The sequence below is a fragment of the Cervus canadensis genome, chromosome 3 (genome assembly GCF_019320065.1).
Source record: "Cervus canadensis isolate Bull #8, Minnesota chromosome 3, ASM1932006v1, whole genome shotgun sequence".
NCBI lineage: Eukaryota > Metazoa > Chordata > Mammalia > Artiodactyla > Cervidae > Cervus > Cervus canadensis.
The window spans coordinates 84197511-84207848 of record NC_057388.1 but is presented as its reverse complement, the minus strand read 5'-3'; the positions used below and the strand labels follow the sequence as shown (position 1 = coordinate 84207848).

The following is a 10338-nucleotide window of genomic DNA, read 5'->3' as shown; positions in this document are numbered from 1 at the left end:
GTAGGGCAAGATGGAGGTGCCGATAAACTGACTGCAGTGTGTTGAGTAGATAGTAAGAAGTGAGGAAACTGAAACACTTGTTTCAACTGGTTTTAGCTATAAAGAAGGCAGTGGGCAGAAATAGGGAAAATTCATTCATTCTGACAGGAGGGAAGGTGGAATTGAAGGGTAAGAACGCAGGTAGAGGCTGACTTGATTTTGAAAACAAGAAGTTGTTATTTTTTCATATTACAAGAAAAAATAGAAAGTAATTGTTCTCTTTTTTCAAAAGCATCCATCCCCATATTTGTTGCTTGATGAAAAGTTAGATCAAAGAAGAATGAAAGCTGCAATGGGACTTCTGAATACTCACTTGGTGTAAATTTGTTTTCATGCTTCATGTTTATACACCAGTTGTTTAAAACCAATCACCTTAGTTTTTAGGAAAGCTTTCTAGTCAATTCTATGTGGAAAAGTAAATAATACAACAACATTTAAAATGTTTTAAATTGCTGTTTGGCATCAACATGAAATATAATTATTCTTTGATTACTATCTTCTGTCCCACAGGTCTCTCAAGAAGCATAAAAAATACAACAGTGGAACATTCAGTGATAACAGGTGATTATACAAATGATTATTCTTCTGAACTGTTATGCAGTAAGCATAAATAAATAAACAAAATCCAGCTTGCTCCAGTCAGTCTCTTCAGATTGCCATATTCGGAATTTTAATGCTGTGTTTACCTCTGCTTTGCTGAGTAACAGTGAACTAGCAATTGAGCTATTCTATGCCCATTCAAATATATAAAACAAAGGACCACTATTTTAAGAGCTTGATGTCCTCTTAATGAAGTGGTATCAGTATATTTTTTCTACTTTCTTTATCACAGTAAAATACATAGAACACAAAATTTATAATGCTAACCAATTTTAAATGAGCACTTAAGTGGTATTAAATATATTCATATTGTTGTGTAACTCTCAACACCATCCACATCCAGAACTCTTTTCATAAAATATGGACTGTTTCCTGAATTTGTATGACATCACTGAGCAGGTGGCATGCTAATCTTCTCTGTATTGTTCCAATATTAGTGTACGCACTGCTGCAGTGAGCATGGACACACATTTTAATGAAAACACTTACTTACATAAAGGAGTAAAAAGTATAGAGACGGTGACTCTGAAAGACAAGCAAGATTCATTTGATGATGATTGTAAAACTAAGGGCTTTGATCAAGTCTATAATGCTCCCTCTCAGAGTATTGACACATGGAAAGTGACCAAAATATCTTCTGATTCTACACACAAGGATGGAATATAGGGGTAGATTATTGATCCACAATAATCATCGCTGTATTCTCCCAATTTATCTAGTTAAAAAGGAAACAACTGAAAAATGACTCAAATCTAGGTTGAGTTCTTACTATATGCCAGACACTACGCTAAATCATGCACAATGCATTTCCAGCTTACTTCAAAATGAAAATGTCTTATTTTCATTTTAAAGACAGTAAGACTAAGATTCAGAAATGGTAGTATAATTAACTACATGGTCTCACAACCAGTAAGATGTGGGTAAAACATTCGGCTCTGGGTTAGCTTCCCCACACAGCCCTTGCTCTTAATCTCTGTGATCTGTTGTCTAAAGATGACCACATCTGCCCCCAATTTTTTCAGTTTATGGCCTCTGACAGCCTCCCCAAACACACCCTGTTCTGTGAACATATCCTGTTCTTATGAACGCATTCTTTTTGCTTGTGCAAACATTTATATGCTGAACAATGCTACTTACCTCATCCAAGTTTTGTGTTGAACTCTCACAATTATTTCTAAATGTTTGCAAGCAAACGTTTTCTTGATAGCTACAGTCAAGATTTGTGGCTTGAGAGGATGGGGAAAGATTTCATCAGTATTCTTTGGTGCAGTTTCTGTGTATTCAGGCTTACAATTTGCTGACTTCTGGAACGATGGTTTGAAATTAGAACATCTCTGGAAATAAAGCTGCTTGCCAGAAGACATCACATAGAATTTCATTTCAGCTCTGATGTACAAACATTCCTGCATCTCCAATCTGATCCTAACACTTGCTATGCCCTAAGTGCCTGCCTGCACGCATGTGTGCTCAGTTGAGTCTGAGTCTTTTCAACCCTACGGACTGTAGCCCACCAGGCTCCTCTGTCCATGGGATTTTCCAGTGGGGTGCCATCCAGAATTGGCCTTAATGGACTTTCATTCACTATCGAATTCAGGAAGCCTTTAAATATTTGTCAGCTGTTGGTGAGGTTTCTGCTTGTTTTGTTTAGAGTCTGTTTGTGGGGTCTCCTCACCTTGAGCTCCCATTCCTGTTATCTACCAGGAAGTCTCTGCTGTGGCAAGGGCATGGCTTTTGGAAGACACCCCTAACCCAGGTTTGATGTTGACTCCTTCACTTTTTGCATCTAATGCACAATGATGTTCAACTCTTTTTTTTTTTTTTTTAATTTCTAAGAGTACAGACATAATTTTATATTTACCTGTGATCCAGTAGAGATTTATACAGTTGAGAAATGCTTCGTGTTTGTTGGGGAAGGGGTAGAGGAGATTGGTAAAGGGCTTTAATCTTTTTTAAGATATTTTTTTGTTGTGGACTATTTTTAAAGTCTTAATTGAATTTGTTACAATATTGCTTCTGCTTTACATTTTGGTTTTTGGCTGCAAGGCATGTGGGATCTCAACTCCCTGACAAGGGATTAAACCTGCACCCCCTTCAATGGAAGGCAAAATCTTAACCAGTGAAGGGAAGTCCCTGGGGGAATTTAATCTTACGCCAACAAATTTATGTGACAAAATAAGTGGATCTGGGTGAGTTTCATGTTCCCTCCTGCTTTCTTCCTTTCCACACTCCTTCTCTTTTCTTCCCTGAGATTTCTACCCCAGCAGAACATGACCAGCCAGAGACAATACCCCAGTTCAGGTTAGATGCATGTGGGCAGGTGGGCAGGAGGATGGAAGAATGGCTTTCCTAATTCCTTTCCTTTAATTCTCATCTTTTCACACTGGGTTCTGTGCTATTGGAAAACATGCCTCAACACTGAGGCCCCCTCAGACAAATTTACTGTTTCAGAAGCCAGGCTGGCTTTTCGCTTCATTTACAATTTTGTAAATTCTGAAAGAACTGTTTTTTATTTATTTAATAAAATGTGGTATATACATACCATAAAGTATGATTTGGCCTTAAGAAAGAAGGAAATTCTGCAATACGCAACCACATGGATAAATCTTGAGGACAAGATGCTGAGTGAAATAAGCCAATCACAGAAAGGCAAATGCTGCATAAATCCACTTGCATAAAGTAAATCAGAAACCAACAAAATATTTTAAAGCAACTATCTTCCAATTAAAAATACATAAATTAAAAAATAAAGTTAAGTCAAGTTCATAGAACCAAAGAATAGAATGGTGGGACTGGAGGGAGGAGGAAATGAGGAGTTACTGCAAAAAAGTTTCAGCAATGCAAGATGAATGAGTTCTAGAGCTCTGCGGCACAGCGTTGCATCTGTAGTCAACAATGCTGTATTATACATTCAAAACGGCTTCCCTGTTGGCTCAGCGGCAAAGAATCTGTCTGCAGTGCAGGAGACACAGGTTCAATCCCTGGGCTGGGAAGATCCCCTGGAGAAGGAAATGGCAACCCACTCCAGCAGTCTTGCCTGGGAAACCCCATGGACAGAAGAACCTGGAGGGCTACTGTCCATGAGGTCACGAAAGAGTTGGACATGATTTAGCAACTAAACAACAATAACAACACACTCATAAATTTGCTAAGAGGCTAGATTTCATGTGTTCTTGCCACAATAAAGAAAATTAAACAACAACAACAACAAAAATAGCTGCTTTTTACAATCTAGATTTCCAGTGCAGAAGGCTAGACTGCATTTGAGTGGTGCTTAAACTTTCCAAATGCATCTGGTCTCTCTAATCTAGCAATTTTTCACACCCAGAAAGTAATTTAACTGTGAGGAGCTGAAGAGCTGACTTTCTAGTGCTTGGTTAACTCTTTTAAATTATGTTACCCAGAAAAAATTTCTGACTAAGTTATCATAAGCAAAACACATATTAAAATCTGGGCTATTGCTAAAATGAATAAACTTTTGAATGCTTAAAGATATGATATTTCCCAAGTTATCATTTAGGAGATGAACTACTACTTTGAATTTTCTCCCCCTAACTTTCAATTTATTTTCAATTGCCAAATATAATTCTTGATAAAGCAGACAATATTTCTTCAACATGAGCAATTCTTAATGTCTTCAGCTTATAATTTTGTTGCCTCAATTTTAATTGTAATTTGTGTTTTCTGAGCCAGAATGGTTTAAAATGAGCACAAAAGTTTCCATTGTTTCGTGTCCTACAAAATGAATATGCCTGAGTTGCAGTCGTTAAGAGCCTTACATGGGTCAGTTTTTGTTATTGTCTTCCCCCTTCCCTCCAATCCGGCTTTATTTTTTAGCATGACTGAGCTAAGAAGAAGCAACTATTATTTGACCAATTTACTTAAATAGAAAATGAGTGACTATGTGTCTCCTAGAAAGATGGCTGGATGTGTTTTTAAATTCTGAATGCTACAACTAAATTTAGCCAAAGTGCATTGCTTTTTGAATGCTTCCAAAATGGAACACTGTGCTTTGATTGTTGCTTTGGGAGTCTCACTAAGACTCTAAAAGGTCAAAGGAGTAAAGACTGAAGCAAAATACATTCATTTACAATACACACAGCACAATCAAAATGTAGAAATCAGCTACATATGTGATGCAGTTTTCTTCCAGGGTATTTGTATAATAGAGTCCTATTTTTGTGGTTAGCTGATATGTCTAAATGGTTACATTTATTTGACCAAATGTCTACAGTGTCGTTACTAGTGGAGAAACATTTCAGATTGCCAAATGTTTGTTTCATAAATTAATTTCTGAACAGAGGATGATGTTGGAATCAGATATTTTTCCCATAAAGTGAGATGGCTATCCCCATAGCAGACAGGTTTTTACTTTCTTAAGAGACAGACATTTTTATAAGACTTCTGCTCTAACACACACTTTAAAAATTTCATGAGGGGAGGAGAGAATGTGATCACTTTGGCCCCTGGAAAGTTGCCCGTGAAGGATGACATCAGATTTTGACAAAGAATACAAACTAACTTAAAACTCAGTTTTCCCAGAAGAGTCTGCTCTAGCTTGAAATTCAGTTTTCTCAGGTACATTTCAGTAATTTGTTTCTGCCAGTAATAAGGAGATTATTTTCATGTGAATGTGATGATATCCTATAGAGGAATCAGTGGGAGTGTTCCTTTAATTTGAATTTAGCCTTTCCTCTAACATATTAAGAGGATAGAATAATTTTTAAATATCTTGCTACTTGGTTTTCCACATTCTAGATTTTAGCTGTTATTTTCTTTGGCTCCTGAATATCTCAAAAATTATATTGAAGTAACCTCATAACTTTCCTTTTTGTGTCCATAACTGATTGCTATAGTATTTAATATTCTTATAAGGATTAAGAAGTACCATAGTCCAGGCACTTGTCCCGGTGCTAGCAACTCATCATTGCATGTGCGCTCAGTCACTTCAGTTGTGTCTGACTCTTGGAGATCCTATGGACTATAGCCCGACAGGCTCCTCTGTCCATGGGATTCTCCAGGCAAGAATACCGTAGAGGGTTGCCATGCCCCACTCCAGGGGATTTTCTGAACCCAGGGATTGAACAAGCATCTCCTGAGTCTCCTGCATTGCAGGCAGATTCTTTACCCACTGAGCCACTTGGGAAGCTCCCCCAAATTCCATCAATGAAATTCAAATAAAAATCTCTGCCTACATGGGCCTTTCATTTCTGTATATGTATTTATACTTAAGTTTATCTTTTCCAGCCCCGGCCCCCCCCCACCCCCAGGCTTCAGTAAAAATTTCCAAACTTTTCACCAATCTTACAATTTTAAAGATTGTAAACTTTTGGAAGAAATGACTATGGATTACTTTCAATCTGAGGATACAATGTCCCTGGCACTCTTTGGAGCTGAGAACTAAATCCATGTTATTTACTGTTTTTATCAATGAAAAAGGTCAGTGTTTCTAAAATTGTGTCCTTTAGACCACTACTGTCAGGATTCCTTTTAGGTGGTGGTCACAGTCCCTGAGACCCACCTCATAGCTCCTGATTCAGGGTATCAGGGTGAGGATCAGGAATCTACATTTTAAAGAAGCAGTCTAAGTGATCCCTACACATGCTGACAACTAAAAATTAAGTACTAATTAGACAAAGAGCTGAAGAAAGTGAATCTTAAATTAGAAAATGACCATAAGCAATTATACGAAAAGGACTGACCTTATGTATTCTCAGTACTTAACATGGTGCGAAATGGCAACAAAAGTTGTCTTTCAGAAACAACTGGCCCCAGAATTTCTCCTAGGGAGAAGACTGTTTCTTGTTAAGGCAAACTTTGATTCTGCTTGGAGAGAACATAAGCCAAGGAGAATAAATGTCACCGAGGCACAAAGAGAAAGCAAAATTGAAACAAGATTGGAGCGGGGAGACTGAAGAGAGGAACAGAGAACCACACCTCTCGGGGGAAGGCTGGCGACTGGTGGAAATGGCCTAGCAGATGTCTAAGACCAGTTTTAGGCACCTGTGTGGTTGTGATATCAACTCTTTTCTTTCTTCTCAAATACTCAGTTATGGCTGTTACATACACAAAAGCCTGATGTGAGTGGTTTTGTGGGAAACAAATTAAATCAGTGGAGGGCTGCATCAAGGTTAAAGAGGAGCAGTGAGGATGAAGGAACACCTAACCACCAGAAAATGGCAAAAAGATGGAGGATTAAGAAGGGAGAAATCAGAGCCGGAGAGCTTCGAGAGATGACGGGGGATTTTCATAAATTCAGAGGAAGACAGCTGTCTTCCCACTGAATGAGCAGTTTGAGGTTCAAGCTAATCTTACATAGATCTTGAAGGGAAGGATGACCAAGTGGACATTTGGCATTACGGTTAGGTTACCATTTTATGTGGTTATGCCTTATCTTTTGGACTAGATTTTGAGTTTCTAGTTAAGAGTATTCTTGTCTTTTTTTTTTTTTTATTAATCACTTTTCTGCATGGTATATTTTATACACTGTAGGCTGCCACATATTTATTGAAATGTTTTGTGCTATAGAGTGAGAAATGTAGTGGATTGTGAATAAAAAGTGTCCTAGATTTAAGATCTTTCCTTTATTCCCTTGTGGACCTTTTAAGTTCTGGGCCCTTAAGTCTTACAGACACTTTTAGAAAATAACTTGTCTATGCCTTTATTTCTAGAGTGTCTGAGTTATTTAATATTTACCATTTCAGTGGAATGAAATGCCATTTCTTGAAAATAACATCTATAAACTATGTTTTTCTATGAAAATATATGATAGTTTAATTTCCTGAAGTTAGTTTAATTTCCAAGCAAGTATTTCAGATCTTATATGTGCTCTGAAGCCTTATGATTATTTTAACTTTGTGACATAAAAATTTGTGGCTAAGCTCATTAAATTTTTAATGCTGGAAGTACATTTATTTTCCTATGAGGATTCTAAATATTTAGAATAATTATACTTGGCGTCTAGAATTTTGTTGGAAAAGGCATTAAAAACTACTACTTGCACTTCTTATGGGTAAAAAAAAAATCAAAGCACAAACAAGTGGGTAAAGTACAGAATGCTATTTTATCTTTTGAATTCTGGTCATAACTCTAATAGTAATTTCTGTGCAGTGAGAAATTCCCTTTAAATCTTTTTCATCTGCAAGAAAGTTTTAGTGTTGACTTTATATATATTAGTGTAAGTCTTTACAACAAGGACTTGAAATAAGTTACAGTCATCCCTCAGCATCCCCAATAGCTTGATTCTTGGATCCCTAGAGATGTTATAATCAGCAGATGCTCAAGTTCCTTATAGAAGATGGCACAGTGTCTCTGTATAACCCATGCACATCCTCCTACATAATTTTATCATCTCTAGACTACTTACAATACATAATGCAATGTAAATGCTATGTAAATAATTGTAAATACAGTGTAAATGCTATGTAAATAGTTGCTGAGCATGCAGCAAATTCAAGTTTTGCTTTTTTGGAACTTTCTGGATTTTTTTTTTCCCTGAATATTATTGGTCTATATTTGGGTGAACTGAAGGATGTGGAAATGGTGGACACCAAGGATCAACTGTATATACATATAAGTTAGTGAGAATATATTTATCTTGTGCTTTTATAATCAACCATTTTGCATGGCAGGGAATATCATTTCCATTTGATACACAAGTGTAGCAGACAGCCTTTAGGCTTGCCTCTGATGAATCACGATTCTCTCTTGATTATTTGAGTGTGGGCTGGACCTAGTGACTCATTTCTAAACAACAGAATATGGCAAAGGTGATGGGATACTTTCAAGATTAGGTTGCAAAGAAAAGGTAGCTGCCATTTTCCTTTCCTCTCTTCGTGTCTCACAGGTTGTCTCTGAAGGAAAACAGCTGCTGCGTTGTGAGGTGCTCTGTGGCAAGGGTCATGTGATAAGGAACTAACACCTCCAGTCAATAGCCAATGAGGACCTAAGGTCTGCCAATGGCCATATAGGTGGCTTTGGAAGTATCCTCAGCAGAACCTTGATTTAACTACATCTACACTTTGATTGAGCTTCCCAGGTGTTGCTAGTAGTAAAGAACCTGCCTGCCAGTGCAGGAGATGTAAGAAACATGGGTTTGATCCCTCAGTCAGGAAGATCCCCTGGAGGAGGGCATGGCAACCCACTCCAGTATTCTGGCCTGCAGAATCTCATGGACAGAGGACCCTGGCAGGCTGCAGTCCATGGGGTTGCAAAGAGTTGGACACAACTAAAGCGACTTAGCATGCACACAGGCACACTCTGATTACAGCCTTAAGAGATAACCTGAGCCAGACCAACAAAGCTGCATTTGAATTCCTGACCGAGAGAAAAATAGATAATGAATATTCATTTTGTAAGTGGCTACATTTTTGGGGTAAATTATTGTCTTAGTCTGTTCAGGCTGCAATAACTTAGTACCACAAGCTAGGTAGCTTGTAAACAACAAAACTTTATTTTTCACAGTATTGGAGGCCGGTAGGCTCTAAGATTTAGGTGGCAGAAGATCTGGTATATGATGAGATTCACTTCCTGGTCTATAAGGCATCTTCTTATTGTGTCCTCACATGGTGAAAGGGACAAGAGAGCTCTCTGGGGTCTCCTTCATTAGGACACTAATCCCACTCACGAGGGCTCAACCCTTACAACCCAATCACTTCCCAAAGACCTCCCTTCCTCATACTGTCACCTTTGGGCTTTAGGACTTCAACATATGAGTTTGGAAAGACACAAACAATTTAGGATATAACACTTGTTATACAACAATAGATAACTAATAATGCATGAGCACTGAAGAATTGATGCTTTTGAACTGTGGTGTTGCAGAAGACTCTTGAGAGTCCCTCAGACTGCAAGGAGATCCACCCAGTCCATCCTAAAGGAAACCAGTCTGAATGTTCATTGGAAGGACTGATGTTGAAGCTGAGACTCCAATACTTTGGCCACCTGATGCGAAGAACCAACTCATTTGAAAAGACCCTGGTGCTGGGAAAGATTGAAGGCGGGAGGAGAAGGGGATGACAGAGGATGAGATGGTTGAATGGCATCACTGGCTCGATGGACATGAGTTTGAGTAAACTCTGGGAGTTGGTGATGGACAGGGAAGCCTGGCGTGCTGCAGTCCACGGGGTCGCAAAGAGTGACACAACTGAGCGACTGATCTGAACTGAATTCATGAAGAAACTGAGTCCCCAAAAGGTCATCTGATTTGAACAGGGAATCATGTAAAGAATTGAAAATTTAAAGGTTTTGGACCATCTTGGTCAGAGAAGTACTCCCTGAGAAGTTGGTATTGAAGATACCTAAATGAAGTGAGGCACATGGACCTTTGGGGAATAAGCGTGTAGGCAGAGAGATTGGCAAGGGCAAATGTTCTGTCATGAGAACACTGGATCAGCATCAAGACCAATGTAGAGGGACCAACCTGGTGGTTCAGGGGTTAAGACGTCACCTTCCAGTGGAGGGGGTGTGGGTTCAATCCCTGGCTGGGGAGCTAAGATCACACACACCTCACAGCCAAAAAACCAAAACGGAAGCAATATAGTAACAAATTCTATGAAGACTTAAAAAATGGTTCACATAAAAAATTTTTAAAAAATGTAGATAGAAGAGCATACTAGAGAAAGATGTAAGGATGAATTCAAAGAGATAGAGGCCAGATTATGCAGAGCTTCCTGGCCACGGTAAGGACTTTGAATTGTGTTC

The 10338-nt window shown here is 38.4% G+C and overlaps 1 non-coding gene across 1 annotated transcript; it reads right to left on the bottom strand.

Annotated features, from left to right (window-relative positions):
• Positions 1-993: 993 nt before the first annotated feature.
• LOC122438986 lies at positions 994-1096 on the bottom strand. Its single transcript, XR_006268729.1, has one exon. It is a non-coding gene; the product is annotated as a U6 spliceosomal RNA (small nuclear RNA).
• Positions 1097-10338: the final 9242 nt, after the last annotated feature.